We start from the raw sequence: 26,590 nt of genomic DNA, 5'->3' as shown, positions 1-26,590 counted from the left end.
CTTACATTTGCCCTCGCTAATGTAGGGTCAGGTCTGGACTTTTTCAGAGACTATAAGTTGTATCTTCTGGAAAAGTCATCAAATGGGGCCGTGTGACATGAGAGGCCCTGGTTGATTTGTGGCCCCTTGAGTTGGGCTCCGAGGGTTACATTTGACCTGGCTAATGTGAGGTCAGGTCTGGACTTCTTTCTGCGGTGTAGGATATTGTGTATATTGGGAGAGAGTCGGCTGGTGCCTTCTTACATGTTTGTTGGCCGTGTGACATGGGAAGGGGAGCTAGTTGATTTGTAACACCCTTGAGCACCCGTGAGAGTTACCCTACACTTGACCCCCCTAATGTCGGGTCAAGTCTGGCCTTCCTCTTGCGATGTAAGCTGTGGTCTGACAACCCATCACTACACCTCCCGCCAAGACCAAAGCTTTCATGCTCAGAGAACTGATGACACATTTAAAGTAGACAGTAACATCATGTGCACTATCTAATATGGTCCCTGAGGCGATAATGCATCCATACATTTTACGAATTATAACCCTAGAGATGTATGTTTTTCTACTGGCATAGTTTGATCTGACAAAGCTTACTATACCTCCCGCCAAGATTAAATCTTCTATGACAGGAGAAAAAAATAAAATACATACACAGTAAGTGAAGATAGAGTGATCTAAAGATCCTTTATATCTAGCATAGTGTCCGAGGCAAACTTGCAAATCACATTCTACAAACAAAATCAGGTGTTACATTGCCTAACCAGGCCGTGTCAAAATAAGAATTCGTCCCACTCAGTAGTATGTCTACAACATTGCATTTGGTAATACAAAACATTGATCAAATGAACTCATAGAAAAAGTGACTAATCTTTTAAAAAAAACATTCTTTGTAGTACATGTTAACAAAAATCAGAGAATTAAATACAAAATACAAAATGCTCCTACTTCACATGTTAGGGTGTTATATCTTTTTATTACACATCAGCAACATCAACAACATCAGTACATTTGTTGGGTTCAGCATGGCTCAAGTCCTCCATCCAGCTGGTATCTGAAAATAGGGAATGCCGACAGCACAACAGCGGTAGTCGATTGGTCCTTCTGATTATCCACCTTTTCATCGTCGACTTTCTTCTGATGTCAGCACAGGACGTCTTCTGTCTTCACATAGCACGTTTTTCTTTCTTTAATACCGCACTTTGTAGGTCGTGTCACCACATCTGACTTCTTCTCACTTCCTCCTGGTTTCTATAATATTCCAGATGATTTTTCTGTTCACCTGCGCTTCCTCTACGTTTAGAGCATTTTCATATTCCAGATGAATTTTCTGTTCATCTGCGTTTCTTTATACATCTTCATTTTCATATTCCAGACGATTTTTCTGTTCATCTGCGTTTCCTTATACATCTTCGTTTTCCGTCATATTCCAGATGAATTTTTCTGCTCCATCTGTATTTCTTCTCTGCAACATCATCATTTTCAACATATTCCAGACGATTTTCTGTTCATCTGCCGTCGGCCCCCTCCGGCCGGGATGAAAGCCGGTCCACTGCTTGGGCTGTCGTCTCCTTAGATGACTGTAAGGCAGGTTCCGCGGACCAGGGCTCGCCCTCCGTACGTGAGTGTAGGCGAGACCAAAGACCGTCCTGTCTTACACCTTCCACAGTGGTGAATCCCTCCCTGGCTGGGCTCACCAGGGTTCGTTGTGTGGCGCTACATTCCACACTCCTTAACTTCCTACAGTAGAAAAATATAAAATCTTCTTAATCCTAGACCAGGTAGGACTTGAAAGAAGTGGGGTGGTGCGTGGCGGGTGTGGTGCTGCATTCCTCACGCTGCTTCTTCTCTTCTTATATGTGCTGTGGTCGGATTCCGGCTAGCCATGGGGCGGTACTGTGTGTGACATTTGACAGAAACAATCCGAAAGGGATGATGGATTAGTTGGAAGTGTATCCGTAAAGAAAAACAAATATTTACTTTATACGTTACGTCAATGTTTGGCAACTATAGTTTCCGTCAAGACAATATTCTCATTAGGCTGGGTCGGGGAGTGAAGCTCTGCTCACTACATTGAATATTATTTATCACTACACGTCAAAGAGTACATTACAAATCATACTAGCATAAAAACACACTGAGTGAAGCTCTGTAATTATCGCAATATTAAGTAACACTAACCACCGATTTCGAAGCATAACTCACAGGACAAAACATATGGGGATTGGTGGTCACACTGGACGGTGCGAGGCGGGTGGAGGCGAGGCGAGGCGAGGCGAGGCGAGGCGGGGCGCAGCTGGCCAGGCCGGCGCGGGGCGGGGTGGGGCGAGGCGTGGCGGGTGAGGTGGGGGGGAGCCGGGGCGTGGTTGATCGGGCCAGGCCGGGGCTTTGCGGGGCACGGAACGGCGGGGCGGGGCGGGGCACGGAACGGCGGGGCGGGGCAGGGCAGGACGGAGCGAGGCGGGAACGGATGGGTATGGAGGGTGAGGTGAGGATTAGGACAAGGAGGAGGATGTAGGTTGTAAGACATGTTAAGTTATAACAGTTAGTATAGACACAGCTTCTATCACTAAAACACAATAGGTACATTTAACACTGACCGACAATTAAAATGCACTTGGGATACTGAGAACTTCACAGAACGTGGGGGACACTGAGAAATTATATTAAGCACTGAGCATAGTCTGGGAGTGTTTTGCAAGTAACAATGCGCGTATACCACAACGAGAGACATTTACTTGAGCTGTAATGGTGACACACTAGGACACTTTCACGCTACGACGCTACGACACAGGAATTACTTATTACACAATTGTAGACAATACTTAGACTGAATCAAATGAAGGATGAGACGAGCCAGGTGTTATGGCTAACCGAGGGAAGGTGTGAGTTTACGTTAAGTTCGCTGCTACCATTATAATAACTAAGCGAGGAGGGCATGGATTAACGTATATAGTTCGCTGTCACCATTGTAATGCTACAAAATATTCACAAAAAGAAGATTACATATATATAGGTAGAATATTTATAAAGAGAGTAAAAGAGAGAGGAAGATTTTGGTAGCGTGGCCGTGATAGTTATTTACACTTATCGTATCTTCTATGTCAATACACATCTATTACGTCTTAAGGGCGACTTCTCAAACACTGCTTCGTTACAACTCTTTATCAATTACGAACATGACATGGACACATTAAAAACACCTTCTATTGAAGTTACTAGGACATTATATTTACATTACTAGGACATCATGTTACGTTACTAGACACTGATTCTCGGACACGAACCTGAAATGAATACACTTCCCACATAAGTTACTCATCCCATGGAAAGCTCTGACAAACACTCACGTGACCTAGGGGAGGCCTAGCAGGTAGTCCTGGGTTGTCTCTATGGGAGACTGCTTAGCTGGGCGCCGGAGGGAAGTCTCGGTCCTGACAGGGGGCGACCGGAGGCGACCGGAGGCGGCTTGCCTCCGGCCCCTGACTTCTCTCGAGCAGGACTCTGGACGTGGTAGCTGGCTCTCTGTCTGGGTATCTCCATCTGCGAATGTTTCGAGGGAGGACTAGGACGTCCTATATATTGGGAGGCGAGCCGTCAGGTTGAGCTGATCGGGGGGGCGGCGGCGAAGGGTCTCCTTACATTTGCCCTCGCTAATGTAGGGTCACGTCTGGACTTTTTCAGAGACTATAAGTTGTATCTTCTGGAAAAGTCATCAAATGGGGCCGTGTGACATGAGAGGCCCTGGTTGATTTGTGGCCCCTTGAGTTGGGCTCCGAGGGTTACATTTGACCTGGCTAATGTGAGGTCAGGTCTGGACTTCTTTCTGCTGTGTAGGATATTGTGTATATTGGGAGAGAGTCGGCTGGTGCCTTCTTACATGTTTGTTGGCCGTGTGACATGGGAAGGGGAGCTAGTTGATTTGTAACACCCTTGAGCACCCGTGAGAGTTACCCTACACTTGACCCCCCTAATGTCGGGTCAAGTCTGGCCTTCCTCTTGCGATGTAAGCTGTGGTCTGACAACCCATCACTACATATATATATATATATATATCATTAGGCCAATAAAGCACGCGGACTTCTACATATAACCAATACCTCACCCCGCCAGGATTGTAACCCACGATCTCATGACTCTGACCGCGGAACATTACCTCTACACCACCAGGATACTAAAAGCAGTCTTAGACTCTGTTATATTTCACACAAAGCCTGTTCAACTTAGGTGGTCAGAGTAACGTTTTACCAAATACGGCTTCGAAACACGAGGATCCATATATATATTTCATTAGCCCAATAAAGCACGCTGACTTCTACATATAATCAACACCTCACCCCACCAGGACTCGAACCCACGATCTTATGACTATGACCGGGGAACATTACCTCTACACCACCAGGATACTAAAAGCAGTCCTAGACTCTGTTGTATTTCACGCAAAGCCTGTTCAAAGAGCTAATGGCGCCGTGATATGGGTAGTCCCCATTAGAGGTACATGGTGCCATAAGCTAATTCAGAAATTTCAGTGCGATATTAGAGATGCTATGCCAAAGTGGCGATACTGAGTTTTCAAGGTCGTCCGAGGGAGGACAGCGCTCTCACAAGAGTAGTGAGAGGTTCTTGAACTGCACCCATATAATGTTAAGTATACTCTAGCGGCTTAATCTGGAGGCGAATTATGAAATTAAATATCAGTTATTAAACTAAAAATGATTATAGATCGTTTCCCAGTCTGGAAATGATGCGTATGTCCTAATTAAGCTGTTAGTCGTCTGTTAAATAAGTCACTCCGTCAGACTGACGCTTTGTAGGAGCGCGTGGGTGGGAGTCATAAGAGAGAGAGTCGGGAGAGAGTCTGGTAGGACCACCCTGCGTTGCACCCTGGAGAGACGTCCATGTGAACTGGTTTCCTTTGTTTCTTAAACATCATTATTAAGAAGTGAGTTTTATTCAATCTCTCAAGCTTATATAGAGCGGTAGGAACAAACTTTGAGTGAGTACAATAGCTAACAGAGGGTATTTGCAGGGATTCTGTAGAACCCACACGAACTGTATGAAGCGTCTGCAGTATGAAGCATCTGTGGTGTGAAAACGTCAACGGTATAAACGTCCACTGACGGTATGAACGTCCACTGACGGTATGAACGTCCACTCACCTGAGTTTAAGCCCACGCTGTTGAGTATGGTGAGAATTGGAGTGAAACCAGCTGTCTGGGTGCACAACTAACGACGTGGGACCATCGTCTGTCCCTGTTTGACGATCGTTTGGGATCATCAGCTCTCCTCTACCTCTGCTCACAATATCACATATCTTCAAGCAGTTAGTGAAAACCTCTTACTTACGGGAAGCTAAAGCTTCTCTCAGCTGAACAAGGTTTGATTGGCTCACTCCCTCCCAATTAATGGATGTACTGAGTGTAAAATGAGGCCAGCTGAGTGAATGAATGGTCACACACTGAGACCAGGAGTCTAGTGGAACTTAGAGGTACATTTTCCAAGGCTGAGAAGGGCTTGTTTGTGCCTTAAAATACGGGTGCCTGCTTGGTTGTGCCTTAAGAAACTACGGGTGCATGTGGAATCTATGTGTTAGGTTAAGGACCATGTTTTTACGGGTATTGGTGGACTCAGTAACTTCTTAATATAGTGAAAATATTTTTTCAGTGACTGATATTGTCTTGCTGTGCGTGGTTAATCCTGATTTTTCAGTTACTGATATTGTCTTGCTGTGTAGTTAATATTTCTTAAATAACTTTGATAGTATTGTTTTAATGTTTGTGTCACTAATTGATGTCAGGGAATGCGGGAACTGTTTTTCAGATGAGGTTCCTCCTTTCTGTTGTAAGTGATACTGTGATTTAGTTCCTTTAATACATTTAATATTTCTTTATAATTTCTTATTTTTATACCATTTTCTCAGTGATCGATATTATTTTGTTGAAAAACATTTAAGGCCTGCCTCTGTTGGTAACATAATTTTATTGAGTGCCCTTAAGGCGTATTCATGGTGGAGTGAATAACTTCTTATTTTTTATACCATTTTCTCAGTGATTGATATCATTTTGTTGAAAGCCCTTGAGGCCTGTTCATGTGCACAAGCAACATTTCTTAATACTTTGAATTTATTGTTGTCTAAAGAGGCATTTTCTAAGTTTCTAATAAGTTCCATATCATGTATAACTATTATTCCCAAGAGTAGTGTTTTAAGTCAGGTTAAGAGGTGCGCATATGTTGGCGTACCATTATTGATTGTGTCTGTAGTGTTAGAGGGAATAGAAGTGTCTAAATTTTACAGTGCGTCTCATTTTCCCCAATAACAGGTGCTATCCTTCCACGGGTCACGGAGAATTAAATTTTGTTAGTAAATTTAAGTGTTTTTGTGGTGGTTTGGGTTTTTTCTCCAAAGGGGCGCTTCCATTGATATTACCATCTAATAATAATTATTAAACCCCAAGTCAAGTGAGAAATTAAATTAATTACTTTAATTCCGACCGGTTACATATATATATATATATATATATATATATATATATATATATATATATATATATATATATATATATATATATATATATATATATATATATATATATATATATATATATATAATCAACACCTCAACCCGCTGAGGCGAGAGCAGTGTTAGAGATTGTAGGTCTGAGGTAGACTCCAAGTTAGATCTGCTAGGACTGAAGTGGTCTCGATCAAACTGCTCAGTGATAGATCAGTAATGTGTCGAGTCCAGCCTACGACTGCCTAGCTCTCCATGGAGGGACCACCCTGGGGATAACTAAAAATGACGCTACGAAGGATGATGCATGGTTTCAAGTTTCTGGCAGCTTGTACCAGAAGGAGGGGTTGCTATGCCTCAATAAATCAGCGTGAACACCTAAAATCAGTGTCAGCAGAGTTACTGAAATAGATGGCTGGAAAATGATTTTGTTAAGCCGTGAATCATCCTTAAATGACGTTGCAAATATCTAACTAAGCTAATTAATTTACATTAAATAATTGGAAGTTACAATTATTAAGCAATGCATCTATTCAACAAGTAAGATTCATTAATTATAGAAGTAATAAGCTTTAAAATGTGATATCATCATATTGAGACATCTCTGGTCAACTAACTGTCGCCAGACCATGGTACGTGACTAGGCCAGCTGCGTTTGACCAAGATAAATAAATGCTTACTACATTCTTGCTACGAAAACATCTTTGACCACTGCGGGTCAATACCAAATATATAATGAAAACTTATTCGTCCATAGTGTATAATAATCTGGTTGCTATACTGGTTACAGACTAAGCTAGACTAAACTGGTTACATCTAAAGCCTTTGTTACTGTTGACCATACCATCCCCATTTCAAAGCTTGAACATTACGGTGCTAGGGGCCTGTCCCACAATTGGTTTACCTCATATCTGTCCAACAGGATGCAGTATGTCAGCTATAATAACCACCAGTCTGACTCCTCGCCAATCTTGTATGGAGTCCCCAAGGTTCCATTCTCGGTCCAGTACTGTTTTTGTTGTACATAAACGACATAGTCCACGCCAGCTCACTCATAAAATACAACTTATTTACAGACGATAGTAATTTCTATGCCAGCAACTCAGACCTCTATTCCTTGATGAAAACTATGAACACTGAATTAACTGAAATCGGGACCTGGGTAATACTTAATAAACCGACCTTAAACCTTGAGAAAACCCACTACACGATCTTCCACAGAAGGAAAACTTACCCCCAGACTTGGACCCCCTGTAACTTGGTAATACAGTCCTTAAACGCGAACAAAATACTAAATTCCTTGGGGTTGTTGTTGATGAAAAACTTAGCTCGAGAAACCACATACAAGCCATTCACAGTAAAGTCAATAAACAGTGCGGTATCATGTATCACATTCGACAGCCACTATCTTACAGCAATGAACGAAATATGTCATGATCTTGTTTACCAACACTTGATACACTGTCACACACACTATGGAGCCCTCTGGGTCTTCAAAACCCAATCCCTGGTTACTGCACAAAAGAAAGTTGTGCAAACAATGACCTACTTGAAAAAATAAATAAAACAGATCACATAAACGAACAATTTGTTAAATTGAAAATGTTAAAATTCGAGGATATTAACACCTACTGCTGTGCCCTATTTGTTTACAGATCTATCAATCGCTTGGTTGGCAACAATTATTTCCATTTCCGGAATAATCAGAAATTCAACTTAAGGCACCCAGAGCTACTAAGACCACCCCCCATAGGGTGTGTCATAGGAGGGAAGATCAGCTAAAACTAATGGCCCATCACTTTTTGGTAGATTTTAGTGTATATAAACAGAAAATAATTTCAGTTTCAATATTTTGCAACCTTTTGCTAGGTAAATTTTAGCGTGAAATTTATCGAAAATCTAACGTACAGCTGCATTAGTGCATTACAATTAAATAGTGAACATTGCTTTCTGACTTCATTCTTTAACAACCCAACTAACAATATTTTTTCTGTTTCAGATTCTGATGCATTTATAAGTTGATAATATTTGCGATGGCTGCTTGTGTCAGGACGAGGAACCAAAAATCCAGCCATCTCAGTCACTATCTTGGGTCTGGGAGAGAGCTCCTGAAGTCGGAGTTGCCTACATTGAGAGATGCTTTGAGATACGGTGTTTTAATCAGGCAAACCAGTGAAAAGAACCAAAGAACTTACACAAACAAAGACATTGCCAGTGATATGACCAAAGCTGTCTTGGCACAGTACACTCTGGCTAACGCTCAGTTCAAGCCTCCAGTCATAACAAGTCAGAAGAAGATTAGTGAGAGACTGCAAGCCAGTTGGGAAAAGGCAAGAGATATCTCTCTTGGGAGAGGAAAACTTGCAGTTAAGGACAGCTTTGCCAAGCAACTGGACCAGTTATTTGACATAATTACTTGCAAGTGCCCAATTGTTCTCTGTCCTGAGTTTGGATGCGATCGTGACTGTAAATCCGAGGCCCACATCTCCTGCATTTGCAAGCGTGAACTGAAGATTCCTGTGATCGAACTGGCATTTGTCAAAGCACAGAGAGAGAAGACTGGCAGTATAGGGGCTCTCATGATATTCCGGAGTCCAAGAGACAGGAGGCTGCCACAGAGAGACAGAAGAGGAGAAGAGTTACCGAGGAAAAGAGACTTGAGAAGGCCTAGGGTGAGGTAAAAAAGGCCGATGATTGGAGTCAAGCTGATTCAGAGTTTAATGACTTCCCCATGGCTGATTCGAGTGCTGACCAGGAGAATGGTGACTTTGTCCCTAACCCAGAAAATAATGATCCCAAACCTTCCAGGCATAAGATTCGAAATAGGAAATATATCCGAGCATAGCTCTGGCCAGCATGCGACACCACACTGGTCTCAGAGAAACTGCAGAGATAGCAACAGCTGCCTGGATTGACGGTGGTTTGATAACACCTGATGATGTTCACCTGGTGATAGATCATAACAAAGTAAGGAGAGCTCAGGAGAAACTTGTCAGTAACCTAGAAGAGGAGTTTGATAAGGGGATAAGAGAAAATGGAATCAATTGTTTGTTCTTTGATGGGAGAAGGGATGACACTAAAGTGTTCATGAAAGTTGGAGATTCTGACAAGTTGTTCCCTGCCATGGTGAAGGAGGAACACTACTCCTGCTGCAGTGAACCAGGAGGGAAGTATTTGTGGCATTTCACTCCAGAGAAAGATGACATCAGGAAACCAGCTGAGATAGTGGCAGATATCATTGTGAACTGGCTCAGAGAGAGGAACGTAGACCAGACCCTGCAGGCCATTGGAGGGGACAGCACCAACACGAACACAGGGTGGCAAGGGGGGTCATACAGTGGATAGAGCGGAAGATTGGGAGGAAGCTGGTCTGGATTGTTTGTGACCTCCACACCAACGAGTTGCCACTCAGACATCTGATCCAGGAGCTGGATGGCAAGACTCTTTCAAACAACAGATGGTCTGGTCCTCTTGGCAAGATGCTGGACTCTGCCACTGAGTTAGAAATAAATCCGAGCTTTGAAAAAATCACAGTTGGCCCTCCACTCGTTGAGCTTGCACATACTGTCATTGACGACCTGAGAACTGACCAGTACTATGGTTACATGATTTGCAGTGCCATCAAAAGTGGGGTCATGCCTGATAGACTTGCTTACCTGCAGATAGGTCCAGTCTCACATTCTAGGTGGCTCACAACGGCTCTCAGGTTCTGCAGAATTTGGGTCGCTCATCATAAACTGAAAGGGAACCAGCTTCACAACCTGAGACTTATTGTCCAATTCATCGTGAGTGTCTACTTGCCAAATTGGTTCAACACCAAGGTCAAGTCATCGTTCTCCGAAGGTCCGAGGCATGTTCTCTTCCAGCTTGAGCTCCTGAGGAGTCAGCCAAGGAAGGTTGTTCAGATTGTGGAGCAGACTGTGAGGAGATCTTCCTGGTATGCTCATCCCAGGCAGTTCTGCAGACAATGCTCTGCAGTAAGGATGAGGAGGAGAGAAGAGTGGCAGTCAAAAAGATCTTGGATATGAGACTTATGAGAGGATCTGGGCATGACGAATCAGTTGGTGACGATTCCTTCAGGGTCAGGAAGACTCCTGAAGTCAATCTAGGTGCCAAGACCCTCACTGATCTCATAGATCTGGATAACATCCAGGCTGGCAGTGAGCCCCCTCTTACCTGCAGCCTCACCAATGTTCAAGTCAGAGCTTTCCTGGACAACCCCATGCATGTCCCTGCCTGGCCCTCGCACACCCAGAGTATAGAGCGTTGTGTACAGCAAGTGAGCGAGGCCAGCAGTCACGTGTACAGCCAGGAGAGGAGGGAAGGCTACATCCGAGCTCAGGTGGTCAGCAGGGAGGTGATGAGTAGAAACAGAAGCAAGAAAGACATGTTCTCTATGGTGTGCAGCAACACCGGGTCGTAGTAGTAAAACCGGTTTTTGTATTTGATGATTTTGTTTTCTAAAGGAATATTAAATTTAATAAATGTGTCAAGATCATTCGTTTCACTATTCTGGATCATTTTCATCCTAATAAATTAACCTGATACATTTACTTTACTTTAAATAAGCTATTTAGTGGTGTTGGTAAAAGGGTGAGAATACTGAATTTTCATAAGATTTCAAGTTAAAATTTACCTAGCAAAAAATGAAAACTTTTCAAATCTGAAGATATCACATGATTCTGCACATAGAACTACATCATTAATACCATGGGCCGATTTTTCAAACTCAAAAAAAAAGTTCGCCTCCGTATGACAACTGAATCATTTATCATAAAAGCTGAGTGTGGGGCCGAAGGTTGAGTGTTCCTGTTCTGAATAGAATTTATGACATTCCAGGTTCTCTTACTGTCGCCTGATGCTGACTGGAGCTTATTTGTATAATAGTTACGTCTGGCATTTCTAACTGCTTGAGTTACTCTATTTCTGATTATTCGGTAAGCATCACCGAAAGTTATGGGTCTTTTTGCAAATTTCCTTTGGAGTTTGTGTTTTTCCATTATCATTATCTTGATTTCGCTTATGCTATAGGGTTTGGAAATGGATACAGTTTTCTCTGACTTAGTCTTAAGCGGGAAGCATTTATCAAAGCAAGCATTGAAGATGCAAGAGAAGTTACAGCTGTTCACGTTAGGGTTGTTGGAGGCATAGATAAGATCCCAGTTAGCAGTCATTCGGTTGTTTTCAAAAAGGAGCATGTTGTCGGTGCAGTAGTCTCTGTATTGGATTGAGACTCAACAAGACCTTCCAGGTCTCGTGGCTGTTTTATTCATGGCAAAAACTGGGAAGTGATCTGAGATATTGTTATGAATAATTCCACTTGCAAGATTATTCGGAGTCTTGTTAGTCCAGATATGATCTATGACAGTGGCAGAGGTGGCAGTTACTCTAGTGGGCTTGGTTATAGTGTTGAAGAAGAGTTTAGAATGACGGGTAACAAGAAGGTCTAATACTAAGGTGTCGGTTTCTGATTTTAATAGATCAAGGTTGAAATCTCCTGTAATGTAGCAATGTTTCCTCTCTGAACTTGTGAAAGTGATAAGCTCCGAAAACTTATCAAGAAAATTCCTTATATAAGTGTGGGGTCTTCTGTAGATTACTCCTATTAGGATATTTCGTGTGTCGTTACGTAATTCAATGAAAACACTCTCCATGTACTCCTCCTGAACCTTTAAATCATCTCTTACAGAGGTGTTATACTTGATATCAACATATAGGGAGACACCATCACTGTGTCATGACGTGTTGACGCAGTGATTATTATAATTATGAATGTTATACAAATGGTCAATATCGTTAGTGAGTTTGGTCTCACAGAACCCAAGTACATCAAATTTGTGGGCAATAAAATATAAACACTGATCGAAAAAGGTATCTAGATGAAGGGGAATACTACTGATGTTATGGCTGATCAAAGAGAAGGAATGAGGTAGTAGGAGACTAGAACTAAAATCAGGAGAGTCATGAAAGAAATAGTTACAGTTACAGTTGGAGTTGGTGTAACGCAGTATGTTTTGTAGAAAAGCATGAGGATCGATATGAGGGAGTATTGTGTCGACACCATGGGTAAAGGGGGTGTTACACATACGATGTAGCACATCTAAGGGAATGACACTAGCATCATCATTGTGGGAACAATGATACTGATTAAGGAACAGTAAAAACTCAGGGTCACTGAGGTGTGAGAAAGGAAGATCTAAGAACATTATAATAGTGTGGGGGTTAACCTATTCACAAGTGCTACAACCAACAGAATTAGGATGACCGGTACTGCTGAGGGTGATTCCTAGATAGGGTGGAAGGTGCGCTTGTCACTCGGTTTTGAGGGATGCCGGTTTCCACCACAGAGAGTAGACGTGTAGTACTCGAGTTGGCCGGCAGGGGAGGAAACTCCTCAGATGATAGCGACAGTGGCTGGTTCCCCCTCAGTGGAGAGGGGTTTTTTGAGGAGCTTGGGGGCTTGGTACAGTGGTTGGGTGAGTGGGCGGGTGGCCACTTGACCAATCCGTCACATTAAGGGTATTATTACTGAACGTCACGTGTTTCCCTTGTTTCCTGGCTTCTTTAAACTGGTCCATTTGCTGTAGACGGGCTTTAGTTGTACCTGGGCAGAGATCCTCGTTGACGAAGATAGTGGTGCCTTTCAGTTTACTGCGTTGATAAAACACTTTGTTGCGGTGAGAGGGGAGTGAGCATTTTGTTATGATGTCGCGGTCGCGGGAGGAGTTGGTTTTCCCGACACGATGAACACGGTCAAACTTTACTTCAGGAAGTTTAAAAATGTTCATTCAGCAGGCGTGAAATTTTGCATAGGGATGACTCCCAATTCTCGTGGGTGTCTTCAGAGATTCGGCAATCCTGAGGTTGTTTCGCCGCCCCATGTCATCCACATAATCCACCCGGTCTGCTGTTGTCGTTAGTTTCGTTTTGAGCTTGGAATTTTCCTCACTCACCTGTTGAACTTGGGTCTTGAGTGTTCGGTTCTCTTTAGCTTCAACGTTCAACATTGCTTTTAAGTCACTTATTTCCCCTTGCGAGAATTCCAAGCTGACTAACGTAGAGGATGACTATGATGACTTAACACAGGTGATGACTTAAGCAGATGGTGACTAATCTAACCAGAATCAAGGTCGCTTCTCTTCATAATATAATTTATCTCGGAATGATCATCGGTGATTCATCATAATTTTTTTTTATGATTTTAACCTCTCCTTATGGCTAATATTTCTTTAACTAATTATTTTAACCTTTATTCTATTCCTTCCTTTAGTATACTAGATACTTACAGTACTTAATAACCACGACCATGATTATAACAACCAGGACCATGATTATAACAACCATGACCAAGATTATAACAACCACGACTATGATTATAACAACCACGACTATGATTATAACAACCACGACCATGATTATAACAACCACGAATATGATTATAACAACCACGTCCATTATTATAACAACCACGGCCATGATTATAACAACCACGACCATGATTATAACAACCACGACCATAATTATAATTATAACAACCACGACCATGATTATAACAACCAGGACCATAATTATAACAACCATGACCAAGATTATAACAACCACGACTATGATTATAACAACCACGACTATGATTATAACAACCACGACCATGATTATAACAACCACGACCATAATTATAATTATAACAACCACGACTATGATTATAACAACCAGGACTATGCTCATAACCACGACCATGATTATAACAACCACGACCATAATTATAATTATAACAACCACGACTATGATTATAACAACCAGGACTATGCTCATAACCACGACCATGATTATTGTGGTGTGGTGGATGTAATCCTAGACAAGGTTCTTGAAACTCCAGGGCACGAGCAGTAGGTATATTCAATAAGTGGTACAAGGCTGGGCGTGATAGCCAACCGATACAGGAGCGATTACTAGGGACCCCGGACCGTAGGTAGGCCGAGGCCGATCTGAGGGAAATTAGCTAGCCAGGCAAGGGGAGTTGCTAGACATTCCTAGGACAATAAATGAGGTCTTCTAATTACTCGACTAGCGCGGTACAGACATAGTACATCGGGACATAGTAAATGAACATAGGCATTAGACATAAGCATGGACATCAGACATGCTATAATAATATGTAGTAATACAGACATGTGAATAAATGGTACAATGAATGGTAACAAGAGTCCTGGTGTCAGGCGTGTTCACATATCTTGGTATGTACATATCTATACACCTCCCTCCCCCTTTACGCTCGTAGTGCAATCTCGAGCGGCTACGGACTCTTTTTCCATGAGTCGGGGGGAGCGGCGAGGGACAATGGGAGGATCAACTGACGACCTTCGTTCCTGGTCTGGGCAAGGGGACACAGGGGACGGGGAGGAAGGTTCGTCACTAGAGGATGGCACTGGGCGGAGGTGGCGTCTGTTTCGCCACCACACACGACCACTGGGGAGGCGGACTTGGTACGAACGAGGCTCGCCACGGCCCATGACGACCCCAACCTTGTCCCAGCGGTGTGACGTCGGGTCCTGGATTCGTACTTGCTGGCCGACGGCCAACCTGGGAAGGGGGCGGGCTTGGGCGTCATAGTGGCTTGTCACTTGGGCCATCCGGGCAGCCTCACGGCGGTCACACTCGTCCGCCTTGATCTGCCATTCATCTAAGAAGGACTGGGGGTGGGCAGGCACACAAGTACGAAGGGGGCGGCCATACAACACCTGGGCAGGAGAGCGTCCGGCAGGGGTAGGGGTGTTACGGAGTTCCAGTAGGCCCCTGTCGAACTCCTCGCAGTCCAGGTTCCCCGTCGGTGCTGTCTTGAGGATGAGGTATTTTACGGACTTTACCGCTGCCTCGGCGTGGCCATTCGCCTGCGGGTAATGAGGGGAGGTGACGATGTGGTGGACGCCCCAGCGTTCGGCGAAGCTCTTGAACTCGTGGCTATTGAACGGGGGCCCACCGTCGGTTCGGAGGCGGAGAGGCACTCCGACTTCCCGGAAGAAGCAACAAAACATCCGGATGACCCTGGAAGAGGTGGTGTCCCGACCACAGGGAACTACCACGGGCCATCCAGAGAGCCTGTCGGCGACCACCAGGAAAGACTTTCCGGCCACATTAAAGAAGTCGGCGGACACGGACTCAAAGGGCCGCTTTGGGAGGTCATTGCACAGGTACGGCTCTTGTTGCTGGCTGGGTTGGAGTTGCTGGCAAGGCTCACAGGCCTCAACCGTGCTCTTAATATCGGCGTCAATACCAGGCCAGAAGACGGTCTGACGGGCTCTGCGCCTGGTGGCTTCAACGCCGCGGTGGCTGTCATGGAGGCGGGATAAGGTGCGCCGGCGGAGGGCAGCGGGAACGACGATCCTGGGGCCGTACAACACCAGCTCTCCGTCCGCATAGAGGCTATCCCTTAGCTTCCAGAAGGGGAGGGCGGAGGCGTGAATGTCGTAGCGGTTGGTGGGGAATCCAGCGGAGACGTAGTCGAGGAGTTGGACGTATGCCGGGTCTTGAGCGGCGGCGATGCGAAGCTCCTGGAGAGTCCTATCGTCTTCGATGGAGGGCGTCGTCGTCGTCTTGTCAGCAAGAGAAGTGGCTGTGTGTGTCACTAAAGACCGAACGTGAGCAGCGGCCGTGGTACAGTCGACTTCATCTTCAGGTGTGGGGCGACTAACAGGGGCTCGGGAGAGGGCGTCTGGTATGCACAGAAGCTTCCCGGCGCGCCACACAGCTGTAAAGACGTAAGGGGCGGTCTTCTCTTTGAGACGTTGGAGGCGAGGATTTTCGATGGCGTCCAACGTGTAGTGATTAAGAATGGGTATGAGCGGGCGATGGTCCGTCATGAGGGTGAAATGCCCAAGGCCGAACAGGTAAAGGCGGCACTTGGCCATAGCCCAGGCGACTGCCAGCATCTCTAGTTCAATGGTGGCGTATCTGGTCTCCGTGTCCGTCAAAAACCTGGAGCCACACTGAACTAAGCACAGTCTACCCTGGCCGTGGTCTTGAAGGAGGGCATATCCGAGGCCGTATAGACGGGAGGCGTCGGTCTGGAGGACCACTGGTAAGGACGGGTCGAAGGGTGCCAGGACTGGTGGTGACAGCAACGCCTTCTTAACATTCCTGAACGCTAGGTCGTGGTCAGGAGTCCAGAGGAAAGAGCGCTTGGGGCTCATGAGGGGGCGTAGAGGTTGGGCTGATGTGGCGATTTTAGGGGAGAAGTCGGCCAGCTGATTTACCAGGCCCATAAATGAGCGAAGGTCGGTCAGGTTCGCTGGAGTAGGGAAGTCCCTGATGGCCTTGACCTTCTCCTCATCAGCTGAGATCCCCTCTGGCGAGATGTTGTAGCCGCAGTAGTTAACTTGGGGGGCGGCGACCACAAATTTATCTTTGTTCAGGGTGATACCATGGGCACGACATCTTGTGAGCATCAGATGAACTCGGTTCAAGTGGGCCGGGAGATCATCGTCGAAGAGCAGGATGTCATCTACGACCTTCACGCAGTTGGTGACACCCTGCAGAGCCATATCCCCACGGAGGCAGTACGCATCCCCCGTTGCTGCGAAGCCCATGGGTCCGCGGCAGTGTTGGAAGCGGCCGTAGGGCGTGATGAATGTAGTGAGGTGGCGATCTTCTTCCGCCAGGTCGACTTGCCAGTACCCATGTAGTGCATCCGCCGTGGTAAAGAACTTTGCAGACGGGGTGACGCTGCGGACTGCTTGGATGGGCGTAGGCGATGGATGGGCGGGACGGGAGACCTGCGAGTTGAGATGGGTGAGGTCCACTGTGATGCGAACACCTACAGGCTTGGGTGCCAAGACCATAGGGTGGCACCACTCGGAGGGCTCCTCACCGGCGTGTCTGATGATCCCCTGCTGCACCAGAGAATCGAGCTCCGCCTTCACCTTGTCCCGTATGGCAAAGGGGATAGGCCTGGGTGTGTGGATGGCGAAAGGCGTCGCGCCAGGCTTGAGGTGGATTCTCATCGGGGGGCCTGTCATCTTCTTGAGCGGCGTCTTCTGGAGGTCGGGCTTGGAGACAAGGACGTCGCTGAACTGACGAAAAAAGAACTCCCGGGCGGCAGCAGGTGTGGTCATGGCTGAAACAGGTATCTCTGCACACCTGTTGAGGTGTGTCACAGCGAGGATGGGCTTTGGGAACTCGGATGAGACGATGGCCAAGTCCTGACAATGGCCACATGACAAGAGAGGGGTTTGGATGCCCTCATGGACGTGGACTGTGGCAAGGCAAGACTTGGGACCGAGCTGTAGTGTTGCCTTGAAGCAACCCAAAGGTGGAGACATCGGGGACCCGTCCGCTGTGAGCACGTCGTTCATGGCTGTGGGTGACAGGCTACTCCTGGGGATGTTGAGGGCGTCCAGGTGTGTTGGTCCAATCACCGTGATGTCCGCGCCCGTGTCAGGTATCATCAGGAGGTTGGAAGAGTTGGTACCGTAGGACAGACGAACATTGACGGGCTTGGGGGACCTGTCACTCGAGGTATCATCCACGCGTCGGCATCCTTTGTTATTCTTGGGAGACGGTGGTGTGGACGTTCTGTCGGGCTGTGAAGAGACGTTTTGACCTGGAGATGGAGGCTTCTTGGTGGACCTGCAACACTTGGCGAAGTGTCCTTGCTTGTTGCAAGCGTTGCATGAGGCCTTGTTGGCAGGACATCGAGGTGTGCGGGGCCAATGGCCTTGAAACCCACAGTTTCGACATGTACTATCAGCCGCAGGGCACTTTCCTGGACCATGCTGGTGCTGACAGTTTCTGCAGGATTCGGGAGAAGAAACTGGTGACTGTGACGGGGGCTGTGGAGAGGACGTCGTCTGCATCTGGCGTTGATTCCTCTTGTAGGTGGAGACGGCGTGGACTTGAGATGGCGATGAGTGTATAGCTGAGGCAGCCTCTCTTGTGGCCTCATACGACCTGCAACAGGTGACGAAGTCGGTGAGGGAAGAGGCGGCGTCGAGGGTGAGGAGTTTCTGAAGCAGGTCCTCGTCACGTACACCCATCAGCAAGATCATCTTGAGCTGGATCTCAGCACAGGTTACAGGATCGCCTGTACATAGGTCCACCTCGGTTGCTAGGTCCTTAAGTCGTGCATAGAAGTCTGAGAATGATTCCCCAGAAGCTTGTTTGCAGGATAGCAGTTCCCTACGACGCAAAGCTTCATTGCGGAGGCCACGGAAATGACTCTGCAAGGCGTTTAAAACCTCTGTCACTGACCTGGGGGAGTCAGGGGGGATGGCTAGCGTGTGCTCTAGGAGGCGTTGAACATCGAGGGAAATGCACGATCTTAATTGGATGAGTTGTTTATGAGGGGGCATTCGGTAGAGGTCAGACATAACAGCAAAGTCTTCGAAACGACGTCGCCATTGACGGTATACTTGATATGTTGCATCAGATTGAAGAGGTGGGGGACTGGGAACTGAAGACTTGCTGTGCAGGGGTGTACTCGAGACGGCAGGCGGTGGAGGAGGCACGGAGAGGTCGACGAGAGTTGAGACTGGAACGGGTGGTTGAGAAGACACTGAGGCATACCTAGGGGAGATAGGTGACGTGTGAGGAGGCGTTGTCTGAAGGATAGATGAAGAGGCTGAAGCTGGCGAGTTGGTTGTGGCAGCTGGTGAAGTCGTCCTCGTTGCCAGCAATTCCAATAGGTCCAGGAATTTGCGGTTATCAGCTTGGTGTTGTTGTTGAAGTTGAAGGCGGTAAGCTGATTCCTCTGACTGTCTTGACAATTCCTCTTGACGTCGTTTTTCCTCCTCTAATTGACGTCTTTGGGCTTCCTTCTCTTGAGAAACTTGTAGGAAGTGGATTAACTGACGTATATCCTGGCTCCCATCCTTTGAATTTGGCGCGCCCGGCGTGTGAGGCGTGAGGGGGGGTGGGAGGGTCTGTGAGGCGTCGTCTTCCTCATAATCCTCATATAAATTTCCCAGCAAATCGTCGTGGTCAGACATCTCGTGCTTGGTATTGTTGCGATGGGAAAGACAAGGAGAATAAGGTGAAGTGCTATATTTTCGCCAATGGATTTGCTTAAGTGCAGGAACTGGCTGGCAAGTAAAAGAGTACTGACTGTAATATTTGTGAAGTGAGAGGAGGCGGCTAGCGGCGGTGTATTCCTCCGCGCGCCCGGGCGAGCTGGCTCAGTGGGAGGGGACGCGGGCAGTGGCTTGCGAGCCTCCGTGGATGGGGGGTGTATGCCGGAAGTGCTGTCTTGGAAACTGGGCTGAAGGCGTGTCTGCTACCTGTAGGGCCGCAGAAACATAGCAAAGAGACATGAAAGGCACTGCACTTCACTTAGGGCACTTCACAAGGTCACAAAGCACTTTAAATCCAGGGGCACTGTGGAGTATATCTTCTGGGCGGGAAACAGACGAGGCCGGGACAGACGAGGCCGGCTCTTGAGGCTTGTAAACTGTCGTGTTGGAGCTACTCAAACTGCGCCATGTGGTGTGGTGGATGTAATCCTAGACAAGGTTCTTGAAACTCCAGGGCACGAGCAGTAGGTATATTCAATAAGTGGTACAAGGCTGGGCGTGATAGCCAACCGATACAGGAGCGATTACTAGGGACCCCGGACCGTAGGTAGGCCGAGGCCGATCTGAGGGAAATTAGCTAGCCAGGCAAGGGGAGTTGCTAGACATTCCTAGGACAATAAATGAGGTCTTCTAATTACTCGACTAGCGCGGTACAGACATAGTACATCGGGACATAGTAAATGAACATAGGCATTAGACATAAGCATGGACATCAGACATGCTATAATAATATGTAGTAATACAGACATGTGAATAAATGGTACAATGAATGGTAACAAGAGTCCTGGTGTCAGGCGTGTTCACATATCTTGGTATGTACATATCTATACAATTATAACAACCACGACCATAATTATAACAACCACGACTATGATTATAACAACCAGGACTATGCTCATAACCACGACCATGATTATAACAACCACGACCATGATTATAATAACCACGACCATGATTATAACAACCACGACCATGATTATAACAACCACGACCATGATTATAATAACCACGGCCATGATTATAACAACCACGACCATGATTATAACAACCACGACCATAATTATAATTATAACGACTATGATTATAACAACCAGGACTATGCTCATAACCACGACCATGATTATAACAACCACGACCATAATTATAACAACCACGACTATGATTATAACAACCAGGACTATGCTCATAACCACGACCATGATTATAACAACCACGACCATGATTATAATAACCACGACCATGATTATAACAAACACGACCATGATTATAACAACCAGGACTATGCTCATAACCACGACCATGATTATAACAATCACGACCATGATTATAACAACCACGACCATGATTATAACAACCACGACCATGATTATAACAAACACGACCATGATTATAACAACCACGACAATGATTATATCAACCAGGACTATGCTCATAACCACGACCATGATTATAACAACCACGACCATGATTATAATAACCACGACCATGATTATAACAACCACGACCATGATTATAACAACCACGACCATAATTATAACAACCACGACTATGACCATAACACCCACGACTTTGATTATAACAACCACGACCATCTATCTAATATACTATAGGAATAGCAGTGTGTCTGTGTGTGTGTGTGTCTGTTCTGGGCAGCCGAAATGGCACAACCGTTTTCATCAAACTTGATGGAAAAATTGCAAAAAAATCGTAGAGTGAAACAGTCCTGGTTTCTTTAGGAAGGCATTAATTATCAATTTGATTTACACTGGATAACGATGTCGCTGTAAGCTGTCACCCGGACGGCGGTTACGCGCTAGCCAAGCACGAGCGTTCGAACTTTCACGCCTGGGTAAGCTGTACCACGGGTCTCGCCACCGGGCACGAAGCGCCCACGATCACTTGTATATCTTCTATACAAAATAAAATTTCCACCTCCCGCCATGAATAGTAAACAAATTATGAGTAAAACCTCGACGCCTGTTAGAAAACACCGTCAACATACCTGCATTTGCAGACTTCTCATTTGGGTAAAAAAGCCATCTTAACCGAATAAAATACTGATTAAATTAGGTCTTAAAATTAAAGCCCCTATGGACAACACAAATGCTGGAACTAAATATATAAAGGATTAAATTTGTTGTCTCCCTAAAGAGAAAAACCCCAAAATATAAAAAAAAAAATAGAAAATTAAAGTCATCACAACAGAAGTAGAATTTAAAGATCTACTCTCTCACTGTTACACTGTTATAATACAAACTCTGAGTAGATAATAAAATACAGCTAAAAGCGTTCCCACATAAGAAAACTAACCAAGTTAAATGTAAATCTCTACTCAAGACCACTTCGATTATCTGCCTAATGATAGCACCACCTAGTGGATATGCCTATTCCAAGAAATATCTCAACATTTTGAAACTTTGGATTGCTATTAAGCCTATGTTTAGTAGTCCAAAGTGTAAGAGTCCTTTTTCTTGCTGTACACTATACTGCACACATTAATCTAGCCTTGTCTAGTGTTGCCCATATCTGCCGAGATATAAAATACGGGTAACTCCGCCGAGCCCTTCATACCAATGGAGTTAATTTGTTTTTTTATGTCTCTAGTTACACATTGCGCCTGGTATATATTATGGATCCTATATATTCTTCCATGCCTGAATAGTAGGAGTTGTAATTTGATTTATACTTATAGCAACCGCCTTCCTAGGATATGCCTTACCCTGAGGTCAGATGTCCTTCTGAGGAGCAACAGTTATTATTAATTTATTCTCTGCTATCCCTTACATCGGAACAGACCTGGTTCACTGGCTTTGAGGAGGATTTGCCGAAGACAAATCAACGTCAAGTCGATTCTTTACCATCCACTTTCTCCTACCATTCCTAGTGGCAGCTACCACTCTTGTTCACGTTTTATTCATTCATCAAACTGGAGCCAACAATCCTCTTGGATTTGCAAGCCATATTGTCAAAGTCCTCTTTCACCCCCATTTTAACTTTAAAAACATTGTTGGGTTTAAAGTTAAGCCCACTTCCCTCATCTTATTAAGCCTTTTTAATCCATATCTTCTGGGAGACCCGGACAACTTTGCCCCAGCTAGTCCCCCCGCCCCCACCCCCAGTTACACCTGCCCACGTTCAACCTGAGTGATACTTCCTGTTCGCGTAGGCCATTTTGCGCTCACTCCCCAACAAATTACGAGGAGTTATTGCCCTTGCCACATAAATCACAATTCTGATAACCCTGCCTCTTACTCATGTCTCTGAGGACCGAAGGCTAACTTTCTACCTATTAAATATATATATGTAACCGGTCGGAATTTACGGGACTTTAAATTTCTCGCTTGACTTGGGGTTTATTAAATATTATTAGATGGTAACTGCAGTGGAAGCGCCCCTTTGAGAAAAATCCCGAACCAGCACAAGAACACTTAACTTTACTAACAAAATGAATTGTCCATGATCCGTGGAAGGATTGCGTCTGTGACTGGGATGAATGAGACACACTGTAAAGTTTAGACACTTATATTCCCTCCAACACTACAGACACAATCAAATAATGGTACACCAATATGTGCACCTCTTAACCTGAACTTAAAACACCACTCTGGGGAATAAAAGTTATACGGTACATGATATTGAAATTATTAGAAACTCAGGCAATGCCTCATTAGACAACAATAAATTTAAAGTATTAAGAAGTGTTGCTTGCACACATGGAACAGGCCTTAAGGGCTTTCAACAAAAAAATACCAACCACTGAGTAAATGGTATTAAAAAAATAAGAACTTATTTAACTCCACCCTGAATAGGCCTTCAGGGCACTCAACAGAAGTATATTACCCCAACAGATGCACACTTCCTAACCTAAATTAAACACTACTCTGGGGAACAAAAGTTATATCTGAGATCGGAATTATAAAGAAAAATTAAATGCATTAAAGGAACTAAATCACAGTATCACTTGCAACATGCGGAAGAAACTCATCTGAAAACCAGTTCCCTCATTCTCTGGTCTCAATTAGTGACACAACATTAAAAAACAATACTATCAATATTATTTAATAAATATTAACTACACACAGCATACATCAGTAACTGAAAATATATTATTAACTACACACAAAAATATTTACGTGCTTTGAGAATTTGCAGTCCGGAATTCGTTGATGAGGAATATAAATATATCTATAATATTGGCTCAAACCTTAAATACGCTAGATCTTTCATAGACAAATGCCTAAACATTACTAAGAAAACTTTTTATAGAACTGATCCCAAGCCCACCCATGACCATAAGAATATCTTAATATTACCATTTCACAAAAATTTCTCACACATTCCTTCACAACTAGAAACCTGGAACGTCAATGTGGCATTTAAAAACTCGTGCACTGTTAAACAAATGTTAATCAAGAACTCCCCCAACAACACAGTTGGTTGCATTTATAAAGTTCCTTGCAAGGAATGTAATATGTTTTACTTAGGCCAGACAGGTAAAGATCTTGTAACTAGAATTAAACAACACAAATACCGTGTTAAGACAGGCCAGGAATCCAATGCTCTGTTTGTTCATTTGAGGGATAACAAGCATTGCATTGACTGGGATAATGCCTCCTCAATATTACCTTGTAATTCAATTGATTGTAGGAACATCATAGAATCTAGTCTCATTAAACATACCGAAGCATTCAACATGAATTTGAGTAATGGCATGTACAAACTGGACAATTTTGTAATTAAGAAGATTTGTAACCAGGTGAGAAGGTTGGGTCACCTTACCCTCTGACCTGACTACCAACCGTTGTGGTGCTATTTAAAGATTAGTAGGGTCATTACCTAATACCTGACCATTGTGAACCTGGTCTCACCCTCCTCTGTATATATACACCTTGTTTTGTATTTCTCTTTAGTCTGTACTCACCCCTGAAGATGTGAATTACACGAAAGCGCTTGGGAACTTCGTGTTTTCTTCTTTCCTTGTGGTTATCAGCATATACCTAGATCACGCGCACCTACAGTGATTTACTTGCATAAATGGATTCCACGCGCCACTTCTTCATCCTCTCTACAAGCTGTCCTGGACTGTCTCCTTTCGTTACTGAATACTCCTCTTCGATGATCAAGGCCCACAAATTGAAAATACGTTTGAAATTTCTCCAGACATGCCTCAGTGAAAAAGTTATGCCTAGATCAATCCTACCACAACGTGTCCTGAAGATGTCTGACCGCCCCTTTGATGAGTTCCAAGAAATCATCCTTAAGAAACATTTTGAAATAAAGAAAATTGAAGTGGATGAAGCCTTCCGTATTGTAAGACAAAAAAAGCGCGCTTTTAATATGACCATACCGAGTTATTGGAAAAAGTTCATGTTAGACTACTGTTTTGATAACCTGAGACGTGAGCGTTCTGATCTTCAAGCCAAGATAGACCACAAATTGGCACTCCTTATTAGAAATAGTGATTGGACTAAGGATGCCAATAACAACTGTGTAGTGAATCTCTCCTCGAAACAACTAGACAATGATACCTTGTGTGCCCTCGGCTATGGTTTAAATTTTGATGGTTCTAACAAGGGAGTCGACAGTGTTGACATAGCCAGAGCATTTTGCAATTTGGAGAAATTCAGTAATTTGACAAGTGAAGAAGTGAACATGTGTATAGGTGTTGTGTATGCATCTATGTCCAAGCCTTGTGTTCCAAACTGTCCAGAAAGATTCACTAAAGCAGATAAAGCCAACACAGTAGTGATCTTAAACAAAGATGACTATATCTCTAAAATGAATGACCTTTTATGTGATACTACAACATATTCTAAACTTATAAATAATCCTCTCAACACTGTCAACACCCAGTTCAACAAAAAACTGAAGTCCCTATTGAGAGGCAAAGCTACTCTCATTAAACATCTTACTTCAACGTCCCCTCCACTGCCATACATGTACGGTGTAATCAAGACCCACAAGCCCAATAACCCAGCAAGACCCATCATTAGCTCAGTTGGGTCAATCTCTTATAAACTATCTAAATGGTTAGTTTCTTTACTAAATCCCCTAGTTGGCAACATTTCTAACTCCAATATCAAGAATAATATGGATCTGGTTGATAAACTCAATAACTTACACATTAATCATGATTTTAAACTGGTCAGCTTTGATGTAACGTCACTCTTTACAAAGGTCCCAGTTGATGATTTACTAGAGTTCCTCATAGATTCCCTGGATAACATTTCACTGCCCGTCTCGAAAGACGACTTCATCGAACTCATCAAACTATGTATTAAGGATTGCAAATTCGAATTCAATGGGGAATATTATGCTCAAAAATTTGGTATGGCAATGGGTAACCCACTCTCACCTGTATTAAGCAACCTATATATGGAATTCTTTGAAAAGAAACTATTAAGTAATATTTTACCACCCTCAGCAGTCTGGTTTAGATATGTTGATGATGTATTTTGTCTCTGGCCATGTAATGAGGACCTAAAAGCTTTCCTGCCACAACTTAACAACTTAGCCGCCTCGATCAAATTCACTGTGGAATTAGAGCAAGACTGTAAATTGCCATTCCTAGACTGTCTGATACACAGAATAGGTAACACTTTTAAGTTCAGTATTTATAGAAAACCAACTAATGTGTGTTCATACATTCATTATTATTCTGCCCACCATAATAAAGTCAAACAGTCAGTATTTTCAACAATGTTTTTACGTGCCTTGAGAATTTGCAGTCCGGAATTCATCGATGAGGAATACAAATATATATATAATATTGGCTCAAACCTTAAATACCCTAGATCTTTCATAGACAAATGCTTAAACATTACTAAGAAAACTTTTTATAGAACTGACCCCAAGCCCACCCATGACCATAAGAATATCTTAATATTACCATTTCACAAAAATTTCTCACACATTCCTGCACAGCTAAAAACCTGGAACGTCAATGTGGCATTTAAAAACTCATGCACTGTTAAACAAATGTTAATCAAGAACTCCCCCAACAACACAATTGGTTGCATTTATAAAGTTCCTT

The 26,590-nt window shown here is 44.2% G+C and overlaps 1 pseudogene; it reads left to right on the top strand.

The window, feature by feature from the left end:
• LOC121879331 overlaps nucleotides 1-26,590 on the top strand; it is a 41,319-nt pseudogene that overhangs the window by 13,846 nt on the left and 883 nt on the right.

This window comes from Homarus americanus, unplaced genomic scaffold (assembly GCF_018991925.1).
Source record: "Homarus americanus isolate GMGI-L3 unplaced genomic scaffold, GMGI_Hamer_2.0 scaffold16894, whole genome shotgun sequence".
NCBI lineage: Eukaryota > Metazoa > Arthropoda > Malacostraca > Decapoda > Nephropidae > Homarus > Homarus americanus.
The sequence above is the reverse complement of the archived record's forward strand: the minus strand, read 5'-3'. Positions and strand labels throughout refer to the sequence as shown.